Source organism: Setaria italica, chromosome V, assembly GCF_000263155.2.
Source record: "Setaria italica strain Yugu1 chromosome V, Setaria_italica_v2.0, whole genome shotgun sequence".
NCBI lineage: Eukaryota > Viridiplantae > Streptophyta > Magnoliopsida > Poales > Poaceae > Setaria > Setaria italica.
The window spans coordinates 40004547-40010546 of NC_028454.1; positions in this window are offsets into that span (position 1 = coordinate 40004547).

Here is a 6000-nt window from a genome sequence, read left to right on the forward strand (position 1 = left end):
CCTGCCTCCACCTCCGCAGCCGCCCAGGCTGCCACTCGAGTGCTACGGCACGACCGGGCCTAGGCCACCGCTTCCCTTGGGCTAGGGGCAAGCCGCACCAGCCACCGGAGGAGCTGCTCCATGGGTAAAGGTGTCGTCCACCTGCTGTCATCCTCCTCCTCCATCGTTTCCTAACACTGGATTCCACTGTGCAGTGCTCTTCCCGTCAGGTTTTGTTGCATGTTGCAAGCGTATGTTCCATGTGTTTCGGATGTTTCAGATATATGTTGCAAGTGTTTCATATGGATGTTGCAAAAGTAAATCCAGATGTTGCATATGTTCCATGTGTTTCAGATGTATGTTGCAAGTGTTTCATATGGATGTTGCAAAAATAGATCCAGATGTTGCACATGTTGCACATGTTGCAGTGGCTATACACGTATGTTGCAAACATCTGTTCCAAATGTTTAATCTGTTTTTCATACGTATATTGCAAAAGTAGATCCAGATGATGCATATGTTGCAGTGGCTATACACGTATGTTGCAAACATCCGTTCCAAATGTTTCATCAGGATGTCGTATATATTTTGCAACAGCTTTTCAAGTGTTTTCCAGCATTTGCAAGTTTTTGCAAGTGTTCCAGACGTATGTTTGTGTTCTAATTGCTTCGGACCTATGTTACTGGATGTTGCAAAAAGTAGATCTGGTGTTGCACATGTCGCAATGGGACTCACGTGTTGCAGCTGCTAGGGCGCCGTCGAGCTGGCCCTCACGGTCCCACGCGCATGTGCGTGGGATGGGGACGAGGGGGAGGGGGGCGAGCGGCCCCACGTGGGGTCGGGTGGCGCATACCCCATGTGGGTGCGTGAAATGGAGGCAGACGTGGATTTTTTATGAGTTCATCTGACAGCTACGCTTCACCCAATCGGAGGGCTGTGTCGGTGTTTTAGACCGGCAACCCGCCTAGGGGTACCCTAGAGTCCTTTCTATAAGCCATTGTGTGTGTGGGGGGGGGGTAAACAATGTGATGAGTAAGCAAAGAAGTTATTGAATAGACCTTCTACTGCCAGCTACCATTGCAAATGTGTGTCCTCTTTCATACAAATTGATGCACTTGATATTGGTGTCTGAGCATTAAGTACCCTAAAAACTAAGTGCTCCAGAGCCTCACGATTCTTCATCCGACAATAACATCATACTCCCAATTTTCCATACATATTAGATAGACCCATATTAGATTCCTCTTCGTCGTCAATCGTCATCATATATATGCCATGGTCTAAAAATTGTCAGTCTTAGAATAATATTCATTTCATTCCCGATTCCAGAACTGTATATTGCACCATCCTAACTTTGGGAAACAAAATACATGAGCTATGTGCTATTGATCCTTTTCCAAGTCCGGTGACTTGCATATTATCTGGTTGGATGAGAAATTGAGAAGCAAGATGATTACATAACTTAATCAGGCCAGAGTTGTTTTGGGTCCCTCTACATATTTCAATCATTAAATTTGAACCTACCTTTTTTCATCTTAAAAGAAACGAGCAAATAAGGAACATATGGAACGCACCGAGATATATGCAACATCTGCAAAGGGTATACTGGATAGAAACCTCACTTGTAAAAATGTGCAAATTAACTCTTAGTTGCAAAACGTCATATCTACTAAGGCATTAACAAAATAGAATAGATCAAGGCATCTTAACTTATGATCTGCCTTTGTACTATAGAAGTCAGCAGTAACATATGCTATCATTACATCCCATCCATTTGCAATTTCACGTCAATCAAATCCGACAAAGCAAAATCGGAGAATAGAATCGAAGATTATTGAACCAAATGTAACAGTGGTAAATAAATTTTAGAGAAAAGAAAGATTTTGAGAATTTGAGTGAAGAACAGACTGCTGTGGCCTCCTTTTGGCGCATCAGCTTTCTGTTCTACACTGCACTTCAGGAAGTTTAAAGGAGGTGGATCTGAGGTTGAGAAGAAACAGGAACTCCAGTAGCCAGAGCCACCATAAGAACCATCCGCCGAATCGTTGCCGATCCGTATGTGGCACTCTTCCTGGCCTATCCGACATGATAAGAGATGATTAGTTTATGGAAACCGAGTAACAGCTGTTCATCCTGCATTTATCTATACAGATTATACCCATTAAGCCATTTTAACATTCTGCGGTTACCTATACAGATTACAAATAAGCATGCTGGAGTTCAGAAAAATTTAGTTACCGAGCTCAGTGTTCAGTGGGTGCCTATAAAATTGTTTTGTACCTATTAAACCATTTTAAACCACCAAGTCGTATGCAAAGTTACAGAAGAGCTCTGTGTTGCAAGCCTCATAAGCCGTTATATCAATGCAAGCACAGGTTGTGATCCATGATTAGCTCAAGCATACAAATCCACATTAACTACTGTATAACGAGGCAGGGACATTAATGAAGGCTGATTTCACAACATGCATCTTGTGCTCGCATAGGGCAAACCATGAAGGCTGACATCACAACATACATTTTGTGGATAGTCTCCAACACAAAACATTTCCCTTAGCACAGGCATCATTATATGGTCTTTACTGAAACAAGTAATCACACTGATCCACCAAAACTGAAGCAAGTCTCAATCTGTGTTTTGGTGCTCAAATTACAGTCATTGTTATTTGTGATTTTGTCACTCGTAATTGTAAAGTTTTTATCATACATGAACATGGGTACTAAGTTGCATAATCCTACTATTAGTCATTTGTGAATAAAGAAACTAACCATACTGTAAGTTTGAACATGCAATTTCTCAAACAACACAAACATTCTTCAAATTCAGCAACACCAGGAAGACCAGTTCAGATCACAAAGATTTTAGACTATTGGATGGACTTGTTTGATGTTATGTGCATCATTATTGACCTGTAAGTCAAAGCCTATGTTATGTTCTTGACCTGAGTTGATGTGTGCTTGATCTGTGTTGTTGATCTGTGATTTGGTTTACTGAAGTTGGTGAATCTCCAATTTGACCAAAATGCAGTTTCAGAGATTGGCAATGTAGAGAGAGTGCATATTCTTGCTGAATCAGTTCTCGTTAAAGTTTGCAGTCTGCAGTCTTGTTCTTGAAACTGCAGTCTGAATCTTATCAAGACACTGAAGTTATACTTGAACACAATCCACTTGTTCTTGTGATCATGATTTTTTATACCATCTTAAACTAGTCTTAGTCTGATTCAGTGACTTGTTAAAGAACTGAAGCCTAATTTGTATTCAGTTTTTGGTTGCATAATTTCTTCCTGTGTAATCAGTTCGGTTTTTGCTTCAGTACTACCAATTCTTGTGCTTGGAAACTGCAAGTTCTAATGTTTTTCCGTTGCATCAATGTGAGCCATTGGATCAAGAATGGAGAGGGGAGATGAAGAGGTAAGTCAGCGTGAGGCAAGTTACTGAATCCGGCTACCGACTTCATTATGGCTTATGTCAGGGGTAGTGTCAATATAAAGGTTTGCACCAATCAAGAATTTTCATCTACGCTTAAAGAAACAATTGAATTTCAACTTTCTCCTCCTCCCTCCCTTCTCATTCTTCCGAACGGTTCTCTCACCCAGCCTCCCCCGAGCTAGCAATGGCGGGCTACCTAGGTAGCCTACTGGAGGTTGATTTCAGGCTCCCATGTCCAGGCGGCTGGACATTTTGCAGCATCTGTCGGGAGGCCGTGTGCCTGCGGTGCTGCCCCGATCACGGGGTTGCTGATCACGGGGTCGGGCCCCGACGTACAATGGATGTAAGTTCTGTAGAAGAAAACTCCGCGTTCTATCTTGTGTTTTCGTTGGTCTTGGTTCTTGAACTATGAACATAACTTCTTGAGCTTGAGCTTTCGTTGGGTCTTTGCAGATCACAATGCTCGAGGGTGTCTTTCCAGCGGTTTCAGCCCTCAACGTCAAGAGAGGAGGCCTCGGATATAATTGGTCAAAGATTCAGAGGGTGGAACACGAGGGCACAAGCTGGGTCATGCTCGGCAGAGAGCGGCCAAACTTGCCTCACAACTGGTTTCAGGGGGAGTGCGCGCCCTGCGGTGATCACATCCCGGTCCAGATGGAGCACTGCAGCCCGAGCTGCAAGGTAACATAAGACCCCCAAAGCGATTCTTGATTGAGTTCTGTTGGCCGTTGATGGATGGTGATGGATTTTTCTTGGGTGGTTAGTACGTTCTTGGCTTCTTGCGGCGTTCTTGAGCACTTCAGTTTCTTGGTCGTTTGATGTCGTTCTTGCCGTTGTTTTAGCACTTCTTGATCACATTGCCACTCATCATCGGATGTTCAAGTTGCGATTTTCGAGCTTCTTGACAGAGATTCATTCTTGTTTCCCAAATCGGTTCTTGATTGGGTTCTGTCGGCCGTTGAGGTATGGTGATGGCCTCCTTGGCTGGTTAGTTCGTTCTTGCGGTTTTCTTGATCTCTTCCGTTTCTTGGTCGGTTCATGTTGTTCTTTGCTGTGTTCCTGTCGTTATGTTAACGCTTATTGATCAAATTGCCAAGCTGTGATTTTCTGGCTTCATGTGAAAATTTGTTTGTTGTTTCGAGCAGCTTGCCGCAGTTAAGAGCGGAAAGAATCGGGATATTGTCCATCAACTCGTCAATTGTGATTACACCCGCCGGCATTTCCCTGATAGATTTTGTACCGGGTGTGAGCTGGCATTTTCCTCTTGGTTCTGTGAAGAGCACCACCACCATCATGACGCGGCAGACGATTTCCAGGTTTTCGATATTGTCAGGAAGGATGGATGGCTGTTGATCCACGACCATCAGCTCCCGGGTGATCTAACTGACGGAATTAAGGTTTTACTCTTAATTTCTAGCTGATTAACTTCAATTTGTTTTCATTGCGTGACCTCCTTGCCATTGACGTTTCAGACAGTGGAGATGGAGGACGGGAACCTGGGAGTCCCTCTGCGACCACGGCTGTTCCCGAATCCCAGCGGCGGCTCAAAGTTGTGCGACAGGCATGAGCCCCATAACTGTATGGAGGCAGTTGAGCAGGAGGTTTGCAGTATATACTGCAAGATTATTGTTGCTGAGTGAAGGCAATTGCCTGTGTAAGAGGTTAGAAGTTTTGATCGGTTGTTACTGGATTGATTGATCTTTGTGCATTGGAATGTTCATTCATTGAGTGTGTGTGGATAATTTGATGGATTAGTTTAGTTTTGTTGCTGGGCCTTTCTGATGAATCTTTTCAGCTTGTTGGGCTGTCCTGAAGGCCTACATATATAGCAAGGCAGGCCTCTAATTGGGCTTCTTAGGGTTGTCGGCGGAGGGAGTGGAGATCGGAAGGATCGAGGTTAGGGTTGTCGGCGGAGGGAGATCGCCGCCTGACTACTGGCTGGCAGGCTCTTTCCGGTTTCAGCTTCCAGGAATAGCGGATGGAGTTGGGGGGTGGGAGAGAGTCATCTTTGCAGTGATTGTAATGAGTGCCTTTGGTCTTTGCGGCAAGAGGGGGGAAACAGTGCGCCGGATTCCTTTGTAATCAGAAATTCAGAATCCCTGGTAAGGATTTTTATCATATTTCCGCATAGAACTGCTGGATCCTGCGAATGAGTGGGAAAAGGTGCGATTTTGTGTCATATTGTGCTGGAATTTTGTGCCGTACTATGCTGGAATTCAGAATCCCTGGTAACGATTTTTATCATATTTCTGCATAGAAACTGCTGGATCCTGTGAATGAGTGAGAAAAGGTGCAATTTTGTGTCATATTATTCTGGAATTTCATGGTAGCTAGCTCTTGGTTCCTCTTTAGAGTCTGTACCACCAAATCAGGGAGAGTAGGTTCTTGCAGCAAGCCAGCAGTTAGTCATATTAGTTGCATCTTGTACAAAGGGCCCCCTTGTTCAGGGGCGGAGACAGAAACAGGCAATCAGCCTGCGGGCTAATCAAGTGTCAATTCAAGATCCAGTCATTTGAACCTCTGACACCTGTACAATGTCTAGAGAATTTGCATTGTCCTTTTGGCTTGGAACCAGGGCTGCAGCCCAGGCCCT